This window comes from Thermobia domestica, chromosome 13 (genome assembly GCF_964235325.1).
Source record: "Thermobia domestica chromosome 13, izTheDome1.hap1.1, whole genome shotgun sequence".
In the NCBI taxonomy this organism is placed as follows: Eukaryota; Metazoa; Arthropoda; class Insecta; order Zygentoma; family Lepismatidae; genus Thermobia; species Thermobia domestica.
The window spans coordinates 31,900,797-31,923,310 of NC_137466.1; the positions used below are offsets into that span (position 1 = coordinate 31,900,797).

Consider the following 22,514-nt stretch of genomic DNA (forward strand, 5'->3'; position numbering starts at 1 on the left):
TTTTTCTCTTTTTTTCCTATTTCTAAATGAAAGAAAACGGAGTCATGATTGAGAGTAGTCGCTATTGGCACGGTCAATAAGTTGTTTCGATGAGTTTTCTTCGGGAGTCCGATATGGAATAATTAACAATAACAAAAGGTTTATTGGAAGTTACTCTATTGGAAAATAATCTGGATTTCAATCAGCAAGTGATCTTTCGTAATCGTCCTCGTTAAAGAGAATTAATTTTAGCGACTCCTCTTCAACTATTACATTAGCTTTTTTATCTTCGTTTACTACTACTACTACTTTTTTTTTACGTCTTCTTTCAATTTTGGCTAACCGTGACAGGACCTGTTGCCCTAGAAACGGCGGTTTCTATGGCAACGGACAGAAGTTTTCTTTCAACATTGGCGACCGTTGACATAGGACAGTTACCATGGAAACAATTGTTTTCCCTGGTAACGGATCTGAAATTATTTATTAAACACTGTTTAGGATCGAGCACATATTGACTTGGCCACAAAAGGTGCATAATTAAAAGTTACAGTGAGATTAAATAATTATAGTCATTGGCTGTTCTGCTATCTTTGTCTCTCTCTGTAGAAAGGGGGAAATGAAGGAATTTGTCAAAGTAAATTCTAAAAATTGAAAATGCTGGAAGTTGACCCAAGGAGGGAATTAGATAGGAGTCCTTTAATTTATGAATAGTACCTGATTAATAAGTATTGTTAGTTTATAAGTATATAATTGCATGTGTTTATATTGTGTCTTTTTATATGGAAACTATGGCAACCAATAGGGAAGTAGTATCACACGAGAACGCGGAAGTCTCATGTACACAATGTACTTTAGAAAGTAGTGAGAAAAGAGCTCGCGTCTCTCGTAGGCTAGTGAGGTGTCACGAATGTGGGCTGAAATGGATACATTTCAGTTGTATCAATTTAGAGGATACTGCGGAAAATGCAGAAAAGGTCCGGGCTGGTGAGATAGTCAAATATTGTAAAGAATGTGAGGAGAAGCTCCACCAGTCGCGTGAACCCATGAGTTTATCCTCTGAAAAAGAAAATGAGCATCCCGATTCGGACGGTGAGCGAGGGTATAGTACCCCGAAGAACCGAGGCCAAATATCTCCAGTGGAGATATCTGACCTCGATGATGATGAAAAAGATGGGGATCCAAGTGGTGATAAAACCAAAGAAAAGCAAAGGAAGACTGGGTCATCTAATAATGACGCTCTCCTCCTTTCATTGCAACAAATGCTACAGGAAATGAGACGCGAAATGAATGAAAATAGCCGCGAAATAAATGAAAAAATAGATAATAGTAGCCGAGAGATGAGACGCGAAATGAATAAGAATAGCCGGGAAATGAATGAAAAAATAGATGCCTCGAACCGAGAAACCGAATCTCGATTCGAAGTATTAACTCACAAGATAGACAACATATGTTTGGACTTTGCTTCCTCAATAAACAAATTGAGAGAGCAAACGTCTACTGACATCGATTTGGTCAGATGCGAGGCTCAACAGTCCATAAAGCAACTTCAGCAGGAGACTGAAAGTAAATTAGATCATGTAAATTCTGAAATTGAAGAAATGGACACAAAATTACATAAAATCGACAATAAACTGGAAACACAGCAGGCCGAAATTGATAGTTTAAAGTCAACCTTGTCAGACTTATCATTGAAAACCGAACTGGAAGTAACCGACCAGAAAGTTTTGAAAATTCAAAATGACATAGTAAATATTCGAAAAGAAATGACAAAATCTAGTCGCGAAAAATCAGAGGTAACCTATCCTTTCCCCGGTAGCGATTCCTCAGGAATATTACCCGCTACAACTACCCGTAGCGCAGGAAAAGAAAATTTAACGTCAGTTGATGCACGGGATATTGCGACTCACTACCCCATGTATCGGTCAGAACCAAAGTCGTGGTTCAATTCTAATAGTGTGCCGAATCAGTCGAGTGTTGTGACGACTACGGTCACTAGCGTGAGTGCTCCCTCCTTACATGGAGGTATACAATCACATAGCGTGTTGCCGGGAAAAGGAGATGGGTGCCATTCTGAGTCGTTGTTCATGGGTGCGATTGGTCCGGGGATGGAGCCCAACATGTTCAATACGACCAACAAAATCCCTTTCCCTTACATGGGTAGTTATAACACCGCTACTACGTCGTCGGTGGTAAATCCGGTGACGACTCCGATTGTGCAGGATAATATGTTAACTCCCACCAACAATTCCCCTACTTATGTTAGTATGAACTCTAAAGTTTCCCTCCGGGATATTGAACATTTTCCCACTTTCGATGGGAATATAGCGAACTGGTTACCTAGTGTTTTCCTACGACCTAAAAGGTGAACTCACAATTTCCAGAATCTTAAGCTTTTCAACTGTACTGAGGACAAAAAACGGGAACTTCTATCTCAATACCCAAAGTGAATGTTACACTGTCTCATTTGAGTGTATGAGTGTATGAGTGTATGAGTGAGTAGTTAGTTTATTAGTATTAATACATGTTAATTCTATTCAACAAAATTTTGTTATTCAAACAAAATTTTTTTTTAACGACGCCGGGGAACTGTAATATGCCATTACAGTCTAATGAAATTATGTTTTTAATAGGAGGGTGCCCGAAATTTTTTGCACCGACTGTACTTGACGTTTAACAAAAAATTTCTGGCTGTTCATATAATTCGTAATTTTATTTGTTATTCTATTTCAAATTAACATGGAAAAACTGTAAAAAATTCATTGGGAATGATAGTTTTGGGAATCAATATCTTTATTTATATTTTAAATTAGTTATAAGTCTTGCATATGTATATGTAAATGGATTATTACAATTCTTACGGTGTCAGTGCTATCCGAAAATATAGATCCACTATTGGACGGAACTTTCCAGATCAAATAACCAATCTAAAATTCGACAGAATTTTCAGGACCACCCTTCACCTCTCTTTCAGATACCTAGGTCCTTCTAAAATCTAGTTTAATCCAGATTTTACCAAATTTTATTCGTTTCAAAGCCCCACCGCCAAAATGCTTAGTTTTGATTGGCTGATAAACCCACGCTATGATATTAGGGCGCAATTATTCCATTTCCAAGCCGGAAAATCTTGCTGACAACAGCCAGATTTCGATCGTCGAGCTTAAAAGGTCGCAACGGAGTGAGAAAAACTGCAGTAAAAGGTAAAACTAATATAATAGTCGAATAACTACCAAGCAGGAAGCTACGGAGCCATAATTTGTTAGTTTTTCATAGTAAAAACCGGACTGAAGAAATAAAAAATAGATGACGCCATGTTGTGCAGATATTGTTAGTTATGGACAGGCTTTGTAAAGTGCATCAGTTTGCGAGTTTTCTTAGGAATCTATAAACAGTTTCGGAGGAGTGGTGTTTTCTCCCTTAAAATATTCTTATCCTTAAAATTATTCCTTTTCTAGTTACGTAAGGCCTGCCTCACTACCGTTTGTGTTCGTGTATGTAGTGGATGTGATTTCTTTTTGTATTTATTTATTAGTAACATGGCGGTATTTAATTTTGTGGTAGTCAGTCCAGTAATCACAATGCACGTGTAAATTTCAGTAAGGGCTCCTATCTGACTCCCAAATTGGGAGTACGGCTTCCAGTGGGATGGGTTGAACGTTTAGTTTGTTCCGGGTTCCTGCCCCTTCAGGGCAGGGGTCCTATTGCTAGCTAATACTCCGATATGTCCCCTCAGGGCATCGATTAAACAGGTTGATTTCAAGAATATGATTTAGTAAATATAAGGGCCAGTTGGCCCTGTTCATTTCTTTCCTTTCGTTACCTTTCATAGAGCCGATTTAACATGGTAAAATCTGAATGATTTCTGTGTATATTTATTAGTATAACATGTATTAATGTAGTGTGTAGTATGAATGTGGCATGATGTGTCTTGTAGTTCGAGTAGTATGTGTACAAGTATATTTGTAATGTAGTATCAGTGATAGTGATAATTAAGTGATGAAAGAGTGTGTTGGACAGTGTAGTATTTACTATGCGATAAATTTTTATTACTCCGTCATTAAGTGAACGTAATATAGTATAATAATTCCGTGTACAAGGTCACATTCAGTTGTTCAAGGGTTCATTATATCGTCGCTAGCCCTAGTGTCAAAAGTCAGTACTAACCGCCATTCTTCCGTCGAGGTGCTTAGTGATTTAGTTTTCATGAAATTGACCTTTCTTTCCGAAATAAAACCTAGAAGGTATAATTCACAGCCCATATGAATGTACAGTTAGGTCAAGTGACCCAAAATTAATATATTCTGAAAGTTTCAACATTCTGCATAGTCTAGAAATCGAGATATTTAAATAAATAAACAATACGTAAATTTTTAACAGAAGTCGGGCGATATGATGCTAGTTCTTCGCTTTGGAATTATATTAGATGTTCATTTTTCTTCGTGGCTGCAGAAGTCAATTGTTGCTGCAGAAATTTCGTAAACATTAAACATTATCGCAGATAATTCTATTTTCAGTGAACATACATAGGATTTTTTTTTCTTTCGTTCTTAATAAAGCTACCAAGTATTACATAGTATTGTGTGTGTGGTAAAAGAGTCTTGGGTTCGAGTGAGGTTGTCGTGCGGTGATCGGAATGGGAAAATGTTTGTAGTGATTATAGATTTTAAAGTATTATGATGAAATGTGTAAATAGGCTGGGCGTAGATAGAGGAAACAGGGTGTTTGTAGAATATAGCGTCGTGGCAAATGAATATTAATGTGAATATGAATATTAATAAGTATATGAATATTGTAGTAGATGAATATAGAATATAGGACACCCATATAGTTAAATATATAGTAGCCCAGTGAATACTTCTCCGTGTGTTGATATATATAGATATTGAATAGATATGTGTGGCTACAAACATCTCAAGTTCTGACCCCTGCACCATAATATCACGCGGACCGGAGGGCGATATATAGTCGGACTACGGTAATACTTTGTAGTTTTATGTGTTATAATAATAATCAACTATAGTAATACCATCTGATAGAATGGGTAGCATCATATAATCGCTGACTAGACATATTGAATAATAAATTATGAAAAGACAATAGTAGTTAGACAACAGGGCTGTAGTGAATCATATCTTCTGGTCGGTTTTAAAAGTAGAATGTACCACTCCGTGAGATTTTTTTTTCTTTACGTTACCTACTCAGGCTAGCTTACAATGTTCATGGAGGCGACAGCTCTGACTGGGTACAGAATCAAAACAATTAGTTATTGAAATTTATTTTCGCGTACCCGGATGTCGACCCCTAGTCCCTTTAAGTATTTTCATTTCTTTTCTTAGTTTAATTAGACGAGGGAAATTAACGACATCCCAGACCGTGGCGTGTCTGCGCAGGGTAGCTATCGGTGAGGTTTGGCATAGAAATCACCGATCCAAAATTCAGTTTATTTAATTTTTTTTTATTTCGGCAAATCATTAGTTAGGGATATCTTAGATAATACTTCTATTCTAGTTTCATTACTGTCCTCGAACCTTCTTAGTTTTTCTAAGGGGTCGAATATTTTTTTTTTACTTAGAGATTTCAAAATTGGGGACGCAGTTACCTGGTCCCTTTCCCCCTCTCCTTTTATCCTGCTGGTCTGGGCCGGATACGGGGATCGGATTTCAATCTTACAAGCAAACTCTTGTGGGATTGGGATCTGATGGACACAGAACTTGCATCCTTGGCAGCAGGGCGCCTCTTGAGTCTACGTATTTGAGTAGACAACCCTTTTTGGCATGTTAAGAATATTTTGGCTATGGATTTTGTTGAGAGCGAAATTCGACTTCTAACTTTGTAGCGTTAGTTATTTCTCACTTAAGTCTTTGGCGCCCCTATTCTTCGTCTTCCTTCTTCTCTATCTCTCTCTCTGTCTTCATTTCTTCAAGTTTTTTTTAACTTTTTTTCAACCTCCCCCCCCCCAAGATTTTGAACTTGTTACTTACAATTTATTTAACGTACAACTCTGATCTGAAATTACCAGCTGAGACGTTGCAAGACACGATTCATGAATGGAGTAGATAATGATTGGGTCCTCCATCACATTTTGACCTATCGCTGAAATGAACAAAGACTTAGTATTTGACGACACTTCGATTACGTTCTTTCACCGTCGTTCGTCTTAAGTTTTTTTTTAATCCGTTGGTCACTTTCCTTTCTGTTTTGGTTTTCAATTACTTTGTAGTTAACATGGGCCCAGAAATTGTATTTTGATTTACCTAGTTATATCTAGAAATGCTTTGTGTTACGTGCCTGCCTCACAAAGTTTTTTTTTTCCATGATTTAAGCACGAACTGATTATATAAAAGTGAAAATTTATAGATGCGCGGTATCAGGTAGAAAAGCGATTTTCTTTTTTCATATGTAATGTCGGAAGTCATTTGTTTTGGGACAATGTTTGCAACCTTGTAAAATTTTATTGTTGGGGATGATTAATTTAAATGTGTGCGCATTTATTATAAATATATATATATACAGAGAGAGAAATAAATACTTCGAAATGTATGTGTAATTAGTATGTGAATATGATGTTAAAGTAAAAGTATGATATTAAATGTATTATGAATATATGTAAGAGCGCTCGTGTCTGTCCCCCTAGACGTGTATTGGTTGCTATAGTTTACCAGAAGTCTTCCGACGAATTTAAGAATGTAGATTTTGTTAAGAATACCGCCGTGCACTTAAGTAATTTTCCTTTTCCTCTGAATCAATGTAAGTGATAACCTCTGTACTTATATAATGGCATGCATTGAAAAGATATCGGCAGGTCTAAACGTAACCCACATCATAACAAATATTATCCCTGAACAATTAACCTAAAACCATTGTGGAAAGTGCACCTTGAATCCTTCTCACCTACATGTGTATCCTATGACTTGACCAGTTTTTTTTTTATCCTCAATTTGAACCATCATACTCCGTACACCTGTGGAAGATCATTTTTTTTTTAATCCGAACCATGTATAAACATATACGAAAGTGATCCTAATGAAAGGTCTCGTGAAGTGTCACAGTGTTGGATAAATAACTTGAAATTATTCGATTAATAAATTTGGAAATAGACCGTCTAAGAGGAGAAACTTCCTCTAGTGAAAGTTATTTTCTCGAAATCCCTAGATGGGTATAGAAGTAGCAGTGTGCGATTGCAGATATAAACTGTTACCAGTTACAAACCAAATATAGACGACGAATGGTTTTGTAAACCAATAGATATATATATATATACATATAGAGATATATATAAATGACCACAAATTAAGTTAAATGGAGCGAAACGTTTTGGACACTACGACTAGTGCGTGAGTTGTGATTTGGACGCTCGAAATTATTAATATTTTAATATCTCGACGTGAGGTAGAGACTCATATAAGTTTTAATACACCAAAAGGTTTTTTTTTTTCCTCTTTGTCCAATTTTTTTTAAGTGAAATAAGTTTTTTTCTTTTGCGTATGTCGCAAATCATCATTTTGCTTTAGCATGCCTAAGATATGATACGTGTAATTATTTTTTTTCTTTCTTTTTCATTTGTCAATATGATTGAATATATAAAAAATTACTAAAATATAACACTATGTACTCTATTAATATATAACCAAGAACTTGTGCGTTTAATATTTTCTTCATAATTATTTGTTTTGTCCTTTTTTTTCACTATGAATGTAATAAACTATTTGTACCTTTGTAGTTAGTTGGTTTCCTTTAAACATATATACACTGTCCTGAGTGAGTGAGCGTGTGAATGCATGATAGATTTAATATAAGTAATTTTAGTGATATCATTTGTCATATTAACATCTGTAATATATGTGTCATGTTTTAATATATGTGTTAAGGTAAATAACCTAGGTCATGAAGGACCGTCACTAATGGTTTAAATCGGCTCGAGGAGTGAAGCAAAATTAGCAGGATAAGCCTAAATACGACATCTTTCTTCCAGGAAGTTGAGACTTTGATTGATACGACACATAAATTTATATTGAGTTTATAAGTTTGATTTTTTTTTTTCCTTGGCTAATTCATATGTGTGGTCGATCCTAGAGGACAGAGTTCAGATGCTGGATAGTTATCAGTCACCGGTCGGAATAACTTTACAAAGAATTAAATTTCACTTTTCTCATTTCCAGGTCTAGGTCTGGGCAACCCCATGATCGTGGTGCCTGGAGCTAGGTCTGGGTGGTATGAGGGAACATGTGTCTATTCCGAAGCATTCCAAAATTGATTAGTTGTTAATAACATTTAGAATGATTCATCTTTCAACGACTTTCCCGACCTTTTACTATATTTCCGGAATTATCCAGTAATCTGTTTCTCATTAAAATACCCTATTTCTTTTCTTTCTTCTTTACCTACCTCCTTCTTTTACCCTTCTACTTTTTTCTCTTTTTTTCCTATTTCTAAATGAAAGAAAACGGAGTCATGATTGAGAGTAGTCGCTATTGGCACGGTCAATAAGTTGTTTCGATGAGTTTTCTTCGGGAGTCCGATATGGAATAATTAACAATAACAAAAGGTTTATTGGAAGTTACTCTATTGGAAAATAATCTGGATTTCAATCAGCAAGTGATCTTTCGTAATCGTCCTCGTTAAAGAGAATTAATTTTAGCGACTCCTCTTCAACTATTACATTAGCTTTTTTATCTTCGTTTACTACTACTACTACTTTTTTTTTACGTTTTCTTTCAAATGGGGGGAATAAAAAAATTGGGGAAGAATTTTACTCTAATGTCGAATAAGGAATTTTGCTGTCGTCAGAATAACATTGGAACACGATGCGATTTTTTTTTTTAATCTCGAGAATGAATCCCCCTACCCCCTGCTTAGAAACTCTATGAATGAAGTACCGCGCAAGTTGCTATATGAAAGGATGGGCTGGTCGGTTTATCGCTTTGTGTAGGTAATTTACCCATTTTCTGCTGGGAGCATTTACTTATTTCTTATTTATACCATGTACGACACTTAATACGTAATGCTGTTCAATTGCTACATGATGTATAATAAATGAATTAATCATAATATTTTGTATAGTTTTCTGTTTGTGCGATCACATTTTCCAGGGCCTGCGGTAAACTGAAAACCAGCTCAAAAGTGGCATCACTGTGTACAATAGAGACTTTCCGTGAGAGGTCGCTCCAGTAGTATTCTATATATTCAGCTCCATGTATTGTACAGAGTGAAGCCAGCTAGGCAGTTGTTCGTTTTTCGCAGATCCTGGAAAATGTAATCACACATTCACACACAAGAAAACTATAGAAAATATGATCATTCATCATACATCAAGTAGTAACAGAATATTGTTACGTATTATATGTCGTCCATAATAAATAAATAAATGTAAACGTAACCGAACAATAGATCGGTTAAAATAGCCTGGTACTGCGGTTCTCTCATATAATTTTATACTGTGTGAAATGACATCAATAAAACGGCCTCAGCACGCACTCTGTATAGTATCTCTATGACTTAAAGTGGAGAGAGAATGTTTCAGCAGACTACTAATAAAAGTAATGCCATTTTTATAATTACTACTGCCCCTACTACTACTACAAGCATTCTATAATACTACTACAGGAAATAAAAACAACAACAAAAATAACAATTACTAGTACTATAGAAACTACTGCTACACTGGGCAATTGTTTTTAGAGGACTTGAGTTTTGAGGAGGGAAGAGATTATTAGTTTTGGGGCGGAGTGCGCCATCAGCTTTGGGGGGGATGGGCACCCCTGATGGGAGGTACCGTGTTTGGCGCAGACAGCATGAAGCGATGGATCTCGCATTCCAAGAGGGCGTGGTCCAGGCCGGTGGAGTATCAGTCATGGTGTGGGGTGCATTTTCATGGCATGGAATGGGCCCCCTGGTTGTTCTGGAAGATACATTGACTGGTCTGCGGTATCGTCAGCTACTCGGAAACCATCTCCATCCGTTTGTTGATGTTTCAACATCCTGACGACATTGTGGTCTTTCAACAGGAAAATGCGAGCCACATCGCGATAATATCGTCCGTGATTGGTTCGACGAGCATGCAGGTGAGATCCAACGACTGAACTGGCCACCCAGAAGCCCTGATATGAATCCCATTGAAAACATCTGGAATGCCCTTGAACTCAGGTTCCGGGTATTGGATCCTCAACCCATGAACAGGCAATAATTGGCTGCCGCTCTGCAGACTGTGTGGTGTCAACTGCATCCGGACGCGTACCAGGGACTTGTAGACTCCGTTCCACGCCGTATCGCTCCGCTTCACAGGGCCAGAGGAGGCCCGACCAGATATTAAGTGGGTATCCCATGAGTTTTGCTCAATCAGCGTATATCCACGCGTGTATCTAGATGTTGTATTAGCGACTGCGTTTGTGCCTCGATATTGTGGCCCCTTTGCATGAAACTGCCGAACAACCTTACATGTAACTATTAGTCTAACATTTATGTTGTGCTTATAAGTATTGTGGAAATATGCTGCCTGGTAGGAGGATACTTAGAGTTGTTGTCGGGACAGTCCTGATTGCTAAGAAAGGGCAACAATTGGTAGAGCGTTCACCTCTGATGTATGGGATCAAGGGCGCCGATTCTGGGAGTCCGGAGGATCCCGGGCCCCCAATGCTCATGTGGGCCCCATGTATTTTTAAGAATATGTATTTTATATGTATTGCAGTATATATTTTTTATGAATATACAATATTTGGCATAATTTAAATTCGATTTGTCTTAAAATCCTCATATATGCCTTCTTAGACCATGGTCTGGATCTAAACACACATCTGAATGCCCCCATCCCCAGAGTTACAGAGAAATCGACGCCCTTGCATGGGGTTCTTGGTTGAATCCCAGCTCACGCCAAGTGAACTATGTGGTAGACAAACACAATGTGTGCAGGTTTTCTCGGGATTCTCTCATTTTATTCATTCCATCATTTCCCATCATCATTGTCTCTTTTAGCCTAGCCGTGGGACGTAAAACTTTCCTATTGCAAAGAAAATGTCCCGCGTCCGGACTTGGCTCTGTTAGGAATGTAAAATGTCTCGAGTTCCATATGTATTGATGAAGTTGGTAACTATTATTATTATTATTATTATTATTATTATTATTATTATTATTATTATTATTATTATTATTATTATTATTATTATTCAATAGCGTCATTTCAGATTTTGCTTGAGGGGGGCAAGATCCCTTACTCATATAAGAATTTCACGTTTTTATTAGTATGTTAGTATACAATTGATTAAAAATATGTATTTCTCAAAATCAGAGGGGGGCAATTGCCCCCTCCTGCCCTCCCCAAACGACGCCCCTGTTATTATTATTATTATTATTATTATTATTATTATTATTATTATTATTATTATTATTATTATTATTATTATTATTATTGGAACTTAGTTTGCACATTATTATACAGAGCCTTCAAAATGAAAGGATACCTCACAATAGCTGCAAGCATATACCAATGTGCGTGCAACAAAAAGTCTAACCACATTTTGTAATTGGTAAAGATTGACTTCTCACGGAAGCAACAAGTAACCAGATCAGGGGCGTCATTTAGGGAGGCAGGGAGGGGCATTTACCCCTCTGAGTTTGAGATTTATATAGATTTTATCAATAGAATAGTAGTAAGTCAGTGAAAAACGCTGAATTTTACTTATATTAAGGGGTCTTGTCCCTCCAAGCCAAATCTGAAATGACGCTACTGAACCAGATACATACAATTGAATTGTAACAGCAGCTTACGACTTAGGACTAGCAGGAGTTGAAGCAATAAAAGCAGCAAACGGTACTGCTTCTATAACAAAGATAATAAAGTATTGGGATCAGGGCCGGATTAAGGCTTTTGGGACTCTGGAGCCAACTATTTCAACAGACTCTTATGTCGTGATCGGAATTAGGTTGAGAACTACTGGTATAAGATTATTATTATTATTATTTCTTTGTCGTCTTCTTCGTCTTATTGCCGATCTCATGTTCGCGTTGGTTGAGGCGTCAAGCCAGCGACTCAAGGGTCCCGAATTCGAATCCCGACTGGGATATGGTTGGTTTGCGGATTCTAAAACCTTTATAGTAGTGCTAGAGGACACTCAAGACGGGCCGAACACCTTGGTTAATTAACGGGCCCAATAATACATTTGTTTTGTTCTTCTCATTATTATTATTTTTACTAATCATACTGCTCATATCAATAATACTAATCAGACTACTACTATTACTACTACTACTACTACTACTACTACTACTACTACTACTAATAATAATAATAATAATAATAATAATAATAATAATAATAATGTCATACTAATAACAATAATAATAATAATCATAAAAAGCCATTTTTGCGTTGTGGTTTCACCCGTGTGCCTTTTCTCTACCAGGTAAATGTGTTCGTTTGGAACTTACGATTGTGTATCGTGCTCCATTTGACATCGATTCCCATCAATGACGTACTAGAGATTCCAATCACCACCGACTGTTGTCATCTTGAGTTTGCAATATTTGTCTTCGTGAGAAACCAGGTTCCAGTGTATCACATTCTGGCATGTATGACCAGAGTACATAACTTTCAGGGGCTATGGGAGAACGATCATTCTACTTCCTGTTCGACAATGTTGCGAATCGTAAGAGTAAGCATATTTCCATCTTTCAATATGTCCTTCCACTTGTGCAAGTTCCAATGCGATACTCGGCGAGGAGTTGGATAGCTTTCCTTGTAAGATTTTATGCTTGTCTGCTACAATACAAAACATCCCTTTATTTGTAAAGTGTCGTATCTATATTTAAAAAAAAAAAAAAAAAAAATCGAGATTTGAGTTAAGACCAGACCCGAATTCCCCTTTAGGTGCTCTATAATTCTCTTTAGTAGCCGTATCTAAATTCCTAAATATAACTATGGAATAAGTAATTTTGATATTCGTCGTATCTCAATTGTAGAGAATTAAATTTCTCTCGAACTGCCGTAACTCAAGATACGACAGTTTGCAAGAGAAATTAATGTAAGTGTCTATTGTTCTCACAGAATCGTATCTTAAACGACTTTTGTGTGTGTGTGTGTGTGTGTGTGTGTGTGTGTTCACCTTAATGTGTAATTTGTTTTAATATGTTGTTTAAGTAAGCAGGAAATATTATGTGCTTTCACAACTAGTCCATGTGATCAAGCTAGCTCGTAGAAAGCAGCCTTTTGAGTTAGTGGAACTACAGTATAGTGACTTCTCAACTTCAAGCAGCTCTGCAAAGAACTTAGAATTCTACAAATTCGAGAATCAGACGGAAGTAATGCAAAAGGCATAAAATGGAAGAACATGATGGAAATAAGAGCTTTGAAGAGATCACCGACAGCCAGTGACGTCGCTCGGGGCAAGAACTCGCCTTAGCGACCCCCCCCCCCCCGACCAACCAAAGCAAAACACTTCCTGACTACACCTGATATTGCCACCACACAGTAATTCTCCTATTCCAAAAGTGGAAAACTTAATTTCAAAATTGCTGTACATAATTTAAGTATTAGTACAAGGTAATACACCAATAGTTGATTGCCAAATAATCTACGAGTAAAATGCTTGACATATTCTTATAGTCTTATGATAATAACTGCAAATGACAATGATTTGGAATTATATCTGGATGTGCATATGTGTAGAATGAGTCAACAGTCGCTTGGTTTATAATAGAATATTTAATTATGACAAACAGTCAAGCTGTTGTCTTGAGTATTATACTCGGACATTTTGCAAATCTCTTAAATCGACCTAAGTTAAATGAAAACACAAAAAGCTGGAACTAAAATTTAACATTGGGAGCTCTCTTTTTGACTGCAAAGGTTTTTACAATGTCCTCAAAAGATAAAGTTAATTTATGCTCTATGGATATGATCCTAAGGTTGGTGAGTCGTTGTTTCTGAGGATTTTTTAAATGATCTTTAGTTTGCAAAACTCCTTCCCTTGCCTTATAGTGAAAGTAAATATTTGCCGTTTTACGCCCCCTCAATCCGGCGCCCGTGGCATAAGCTCCATTTGCCATCCTTAATTACGTCACTGCCGACAACTATTTTCTACAAAATCAACCACCTATAATTAGACTCAGGGCCGTCGCGTGGGTTGTAAGCGCCCCTCCCCCCCAGTGTGTTATGAAAAACAACCAGAGTTAATTCTGTACTCTTAGATTTAAATATGGAATGTAAGATCATAATGTAAACAAAATAAGTTATTATATTATTTTTTAAAGTGAATGGCTTTTGTAGTTAAAACATAAAAATTAATGAAAACATGGTTTCTGAATTATTAAAATCGAGTGCTATTCTATTTATTTTGAACTTGATGCACATCAACATAGTAATACCAAAGAATATACAAATAACGATACAAATATTGAATTCCAAGATAAAGAAAAAACTTCTAACAGAGGGCTGGAGAGATTTCCAGTTGGATAATCCTCGACGATGTTTTACTTTACCGGTAATTTTGAAGTTCAATACTCTATCGAAAGTTCCTCAAGGATCTAATCTAGGTCCCCACTTGTTTCTTCTTGTTGTTAATGATATTCCTCTGTGTATTAAAACTTATCAAGTTCTTCTTTTTGCCGACGATCTCAAATTATACTCCAAGGTAAGTTCAATTGATGATTGCGTGAAACTTCAACAGGATCTACAGAGTTCAAATATAGTGTGATAAAAATAAATTTAGTCCTGAATGTGTCCAAATGTAATTCTATATCTTTCAGGAGGAAAGAAAATCCAATTTTTATCTATACAATAAGTGACACTTCCTTGTCTACCCCAAATACTATCAAAGCTCTAGGAGTTATATTTTATAGCAAATTAACCTTTGCTCAACACATTGACGCGATAACGAGTAGTGCATATAGAAACCTAGGTTTAATTTATAGGATAGGACAGGATTTCTACAAAGAATCAACATTTATAAGGTTATATTTTTGGTATGTGAGGTCAAAACTAGAATACTGTTTTACTATTTGGATACCAAATGTCACTAAATGCTCTGATGCAATAGAAAATATACAGTTTGAATTTTTTTTTAAAAAATGCTTGCATACAAAAAAAAAAAAACTGTTTCTACCCGAAGTATGTCCCCTATGAAAACTTAGTAACGAATTTTGGTTTCCAAACATTAGAAAAAAGGAGATGGGTATTTGATCTGTTGTTCTTACATAAATTATTAAACTGTCCAGAAATCGTTTCAGAAGTGTTATTACGTGTGCTAACGGGTAAGACTACAACAGCAAACACTGGGACATTCTATTGCAGAAAAGCAAGAACTTACATAAGTCTCGTCTTGGAGAATGTGTGCTTCATATAACGAAATGATTAAATTTCATGTAGTAGATGTATTTAGTATGCCCGAAAACAAGTTCAAAACAGTTGCCAGGTAATAACTTCTGCATAATTTAACGACGTATATTTGTGTATGTATAATAGTGTATGTTAGATAAGTATGTACAGTAAGAGACACTTCTGGATGGTACACTTTTGCTGTAAATTTTCATATGGGTATACCGTCCAGAAGTGTCCCTTACTGTACACGACACTATAACTGGACATTAAGCCTGTTGTGTTGTCCTTATGAAATAAATGAAGTTTACTTAGCCGTGGCCTGAGCTTAAAATATCTGAATTAACATCATTTTTTAAAAAGAAATCATTTACCAACATAATCTGAATTTCTTGAATTTTGTTGATCTGTCATCCTGCCCCGGTCGCCCTGCCCACGCGACGGGCTGATCAGACTACAAAGAACTCAAATTTATAACTGTGGACCTACCCCTGTCACACGAATGTCTGAGCACCAGTAATTTTACTTTCACCTCCATCATTAGGACAATTTCAAACAAAAACGAGTTTCTTTATTTTTCTAGTTTTAACTTCAGGACTGTTTTTTTTTTTTTTAATTCAATTGTTTTATGGACATGGTTCAGTAATTTTCAGTAGGGTATTGTATGAAGGTGCTATGACTGTATTCATGAAGTTATACTCAGATTTACTTTTTAAAAAAATACTATTATATTCTAGTTAAGTTACGATAACTATTCACAACTGAATAAATTTACAGTTTTCCAACCTTAATTTGACATTCTTATATTCCAAGAACTATGCACAGCGACGTAATACATTCTTAAAACAAACTTTTTTTTGTTTGTTTGTTTGTTTTGCAGAGTGACGTATCTCAAATAACATATTTTTAATGGCTTAATATTACAATATTATAAAATTTGAAAATGCGGTATTAACGAATAGACGTTTGGCTACATTGTGTCAAAAATTGCTAAATAGTTGTTGGTAAACACAAGCGTAACAGGAAAGTAAAATAGGTGCAAAATTTCAAATCGCTTTCCTGAAGAATGAGAAAACTGAGATACGACACTTTGCAAACAAAGGGACGAAAAAATACTTAATGTCATCGATAAAGAGGGCAAAGAAAGTGCTTGCATCAAACATCAAGCTAGTCTTAATAAAACATCACTTATAGGAAGGAGAAACAACTCTTAACATGCTCTCAATTGATTTAGAAGACAGGAATTGTAAAATTTTGTAATAAACCTCCTTGCTCGCTTCTCACACCCGGCAGCGGGAGCGCTCCCAAGTTGGGAACCACTAATTTACAAAGAATATGATAATTCACAAATAATGAGCAAGGAGAGGGGTAATATCACTTCACGCATTATATTGCTAGGAAATTAAAATCTTTTTAACGTGAAGACATGGTGACTCAGTGAAAGAGCTGTCACGTCTAATGCGAAGGGTCATTGGATTCATGCTCCTCACATCAGTTCATTGTGGACCAAGGGCGTGCCCATGCGGGATTCACCAGGTCCGATCACCCCCCCCCCCAAATTCTTCGTAACTCGACATAATTTCTATATATTCTTAATAAAACAATACGTATTTAGCAGAGAAATTATTAATGCAGTCTAAAGATTTGATCTTCCACTTCATATGTAGGCCTTCTCTTTCTTTTCCTATTAAAACATTTTTTGGGAGGAGGGGAGAATATACGTGACAGTGCAGAACAATTACTTATCGTCTTTTTGGATGTAGAATATAACTGGTTCAATATTACATAGACGTAATCTTTGAATATTGGACCCTCCCAACCAAAATTTGGGTGCGTGTCTGTTGTGGACAGATTCCATCCTATCTCGTCTAACGATTTATCAGCCACTTATATCTCCAAGATAAGAATGTCCGCCATTTTAGGCGAGATGGGAATTCCATCTTGCATAATCTCATCTCGCCTAAAACGGCAGTTGGATACAAGGAGGGAATTTCTGCACTAAAGAGGGAATTACTCTACCAGCATTTTAACCAGATATTTCAATAAATATTGGCAATCACTGTCAACTACAATATAAATATATAATAAGTACTATACAACATGAAAGCATAGGGGGAAGGCGATTTATTGAATTTAGTTCACTTCTGGTTTGTTTTGGGAATACTGGAAGGTGATTGGCAGGCAGGAGCTAATCAGAAACAGGATATAAATATACAGGGTGTTTCAAAACAACGCCGACAACGTTTGGGAGCTGATTCCTAACACCAAAATAAGATAAGACGGGTGCACAAATGCTTCCTTTTGGCGTTGTTTTGGGGGAAGGAAATGTATATTATTTTTAGCCATAGCTCCCATCAATGCACAACTCAATATGGTACATGTGCGGCGCAAAGGTCATCCCAAAGAAATTGAAGAATTATTGGGATATTTTATCAAATGCTGACTGAGGCAAGTTAACTACAATTAATACCGATATTTCAACTAACAGGAGTCTTAGAACATGGTCCAACTTACAAAAACATCATTAAAATTATAAAAAAGGGGGGAAGATGCATATATTTGATTGATCTACTTTGTCTCAGTACAGAATTGGCTATTGAGGAAGAACTGAAATTATATGAAGTCCATAAAGTTTAAATGTTATGCCTTCTAGGCTAATGAAGACAAAGATTACTTATGGCTATGTGGGTAGCGTACGTGACTTTAGCATAAGAGACCCGGTTCCGATTCCCAGCGGAAGCGCAAGCGATTGAAACTCACCCATTCCTAAGCAGAAGTAATACTCTATCACTAAACCACCGTGCCCCTACTTTGGAGGAAACACTTTGATCCTAGCAGAAGTAGGCCTATAGGTCTGGTAAATGTTGTGTGACAAACAAATATACAGGAAGTACAAAAGGTCAGAATGTGGAATTCGTAGTTTCCTTCGTTCAGAAACGGTAAGTACGTTTTTCTGTCAGTTATTCTTAACTGGTTGCCCGCGTTTCTTAGGTATTGTGGGAGGACACGGTTACTCAGTGGTAAACAGGTTGCCTCTGGTACGTGGGACCACTGGTTCGGTCCTCAGCCAAGAAACTTTGTGGTGGACACCATCGTATCGTGTGTGGGTTTTCTCGGGATACTCCAATTTCCTTCCACGTTTTTCATTCCATCATCATTCACTTGCCTTAATCATTGTCTCCCTAAAGAACATAATCGTGGTTCGTTAAACTGAAATACTTCATTTTAAAGAGGTTGCTTACAGTTTGTCGATGGATCACCGTTAAGATAGTTTTTAATAGGTTATATTATTGATAGTATTATTTGTAAGGAAGAAGTCTATGGTGCTCATAATTTTCGAAAGGCTGAGAACTACAATTGTACGTTGATTGTAAGAAATGCTAAAGGTACTAACTAAATTCTATTTGTGTCTCTTTTAGCTTTATTAGTCATATTATGGACAAGAAATATCTCACACTACAGGCCAAGAAAACTAACAGTGAAATTTGATATTCAACAGTGAATGTAATAATATACTACTTGGATATCAAATTTCGCGGTTAGTTTTCTTGGCTTGTGGATATGTTCAACTTACATCTGTTTTCGTGATAATCCAAACTTTCAACATACGGTGAGAGTATCAGTCTCCTAGATTTTCGTAAATAACTATGAAGATGATCCTAAATCTTCGAAATAAGTACAGAGCATGATCACTAGTTAAGACTGTCATATTTTTTCGAGAAAATACGGGACACCTTCGATGCCCCCCCTTCCTTCCCAAATTTTCCAACACAATCCAATGACTGTAGCTCTGGTTATGAACAACAGTATGATAAGGGCCGCGGTGGCTCAGTGGTAGAGCGTTCGATCCCAGCTCCCGCCAAGTGAACTTTGTAGTGGACAAACACTATGTGCATGGGTTTCCTCTGGGATCTCCCGTTACCTCCCACTTTAATCATTTCTCATCACGACCGTCTCCTTTAGCCTAACCGGCATAAACGTGGGATGTAAAACTTAGAGATTTCATTTCATTTATTTTCAACAGTATGATAAGCGAAAATTCCCTCAGTTGCAGCTATTTTTCTCTCTTCGTTCCCTTCAATTAATTGTACGGAGTGAAAATATTTACTTACAATCCAACTACAAAAGAATGGTCTTAAATAAAGATGATGTCTTATAAAAAAAATCTTTACTCGAAAAGAATATGTTAATACTCTCGTTTTATTTAAATCAGTGATACACTCTACCTTTAATATTCTTCGCGTGTTTAGCAATATCTATTTACATGGCCGTATTTGCTAAAATTACATTTGTCAGTTTAATCTGATGAAAACTTAGCTGATTTTTCTTCTTGAATCGTGTGTGATTGTCAATGCCGGATTTACACATATTTAAGCCCTAAACCAAAGTACAATTCTGCGCCCCTAGCTTCTCAAAAAGCTTATTTATCATTTCTGTTAACTTACCTAATGTTTCGCTGGAGAAAAATTGACTCATCTTCCTTGTGCTTGTAGATGTAGAAGCACTAGAAGCCATCTTGTGTTTGCTTGTGTTCTGGTGTTGGAAAGTATCCGAATTTCTACCATGTGCAATAAAAAAAGTAGCATTGCAAATTTTGCAATCAACATCATAGTTCAACTTCGTTACCTTCAGAAAATTGTACTACTCCTTCAAATCGGAAAACTTCCGCTTCCCTTTAGGCATTCTCGTTGAAAAAAATTGGAACATTTCACTTGTATTATCAAAAATAGCTCATCTCATGCACTTTATCAAAGACTGCAGATCCCTTTGACTGCAACGAACAACTGGACAACTGCAATTCTGAGCCGAAGCTTGCTAGCTCTCAAATCGAAGCTAGTGTGTTTGGGGCCGCGGTGGCTCAGTGGTAGAGCGTTCACCTCTGGTGCTTGGGGTCCCGGGTTCGATCTGAGATTGTTTCAAACATTGCTGTGACTGACTTGCAGAGTATACGAGGTAGGAAGTTAACAGAATAGAAAACAGAGATTTCTAATATTGATTGATATACTTCGTATACTGAAACTATATTATTGATTTTCTTACGTACGAAAGATTAATACATAGAGTATTTCTTTTCTGAAATGTGCTATGATTTCACAATTTCTTAGTGTTAGTGGTTAAACTGCTAGTACAGGAATTCCCTCCTTAGACCAGAAATTCTCTCCTCGCATCTTACCGCTATTTTAGGAGAGATGGGATTAGGTAATATAGGAATTCCCATCTCGCCTAAAATGGCGGGCATTCTTATCGTGGAGATATCAGTGGCTGATAAGTCGTTAGGCGAGATGGGAGGACATTCCATGTGCGTGGATTTACTCATGCTCTTTTTCCTCCCAGTACCTACATTCGATTCCGTCAATTCCTCTACCATTCATTATCATTTATACTTCGTCCTTTAAACGGTTTGATGGTGGAACAAAATGTTGAATTTCACTTCAACTTATTTTAAATATTAGAAGAGTATTTATGAAGTCATTTAGGGTGTAAGGAAATTTCTAAATATATTTCCGACAAAAGCTCGTGTGGTTCGGATTCCACATTGAGCTGTAGATCCGTCCACGTCCATATACTGTAGCTTCGGTGCTCAAAGGAACACTGAAATCAAATCAAATCTACAATAGACAGAACAACTATAAACGTAAAATAAAGAAAGGAGAAAATAAATTGACTTTGTGAACGTTAAATAAATTACAATAAAATGCTAGTCTTCGTGAAGGGACAAGGGGTCAAAACGGTTAAGAACAACTGTTCGCAATATAAATCTATTGTTGTTCAGTGATAGAAGTCGCGTTCATTGAAGCTCTTCCTCTCTTGATTTCAACAAGGGGAATGTCCTTCACAGCACAAAACCATCGCACAATAAGAGATTAATATTCTACAATAATAGCAGTGTTTAATGAAAAAGAAAAAAAAAAGAACGTCCGAAGATGAAACATAACAATCAAATCAATTTCGTCAAAGTGCACTGAGAAAAATCCGTTATCCGGACAGCGGTATATTGTACAAATATACGGAATCCATATGTTTACTATGGACATCTGTACAGAGCATACATTATTCTTATGCTACATAAGTACTGTCTTTTTCCCGCCTACATGTTACACCATGAAGCTGCAGGATGTCTGATATTCAACAGTCTTCCGTAAATTGCATACGTATACGTATATTACATACGTCTATCTGTATGCGAGATCCTTACCGCCTATATAGAACTATTTTTTTTCATGCGGAAAGTACGTATAGATGGAACACTTAAATACGGAAAGTATTATAAAACATATGTTTTCAGTTATACGTGTGATACAGGATGTTACATACAGTCGTACTTTAAGTTCAAAAACTACAAGATTTACGTACGTCACATAAGTTTAGGTTATGTGACTGGCCCCGATTGTGATTGTCACACTTTTACTGTTCCAGCTGCTGGTTGAACTTCGCAGCAATTTTTTCTATACTCGCTTCACTGTTCTTGGTGACAATCCCTTTCAATGCTCGGCGATCCCTGTCACGTAAGTTCCTCCTCCAACCACTATTAGTCTTTGCTTATCTATTTTACCATGAATTATGTATGCTGACATTAACTAAGACGATATTCCTTGCTGCAAACTTAAAATGCTGGTCACCTTAAGATACGCTTGCGCCTACTAACCTCGCACCCATAATTTGGCCCTTTTGAAACGCGAGAGCTCTTCTATTTTCCATTATCACCTTCAGCCTACTTCAAAGTACATGTTCGTTCTATACTGCCTCTCGTATTATGCAAATAACCAAGAAAGTTCTGCCGGTTTTTCACCCACCATCTTCGAACATCGATATGTCATCTAACATGTACCTGGAAAATAAAAAACACAGTAGTCCCCATCAACATCGACGACCTTCTGCCAACGTTCTGGAAGGCCATGGATTCCATCGCGGTAGAACTTGGTGGGCTATGAAGCGAAGAAGGTATCAAATGCATTTTGCACCTGCACTAGGGATTTAAACTGGCGTCCTCTAAGGTGATGTCCAAGGAATGAAACAGGTGATAATCGGACGGTGCAATGTCCGGGGAGTATGGCAGATATAATAATGTTTCCCATCCAAGGCATAGAATGGTGTCCCGGATCATTCTAGCCACGTGGATGTCCCGGATCATCCTAGCATTGTCCTGTAACAGGAGGACCCCTTTGCGATTCGCAAGTGCTAGCTCCAGAGTTTTTGAACACGGCTCAACTGATGACAGTAAACAGTTGCATTG

The 22,514-nt window shown here is 36.9% G+C and overlaps 1 protein-coding gene across 1 annotated transcript in view; it reads left to right on the forward strand.

Moving 5' to 3' along the window:
• The window catches only part of LOC145668080 (uncharacterized), a 77,318-nt gene that overhangs the window by 39,924 nt on the left and 14,880 nt on the right, over positions 1-22,514 (forward strand). The gene's annotated exons all lie outside the window — the stretch shown is intronic.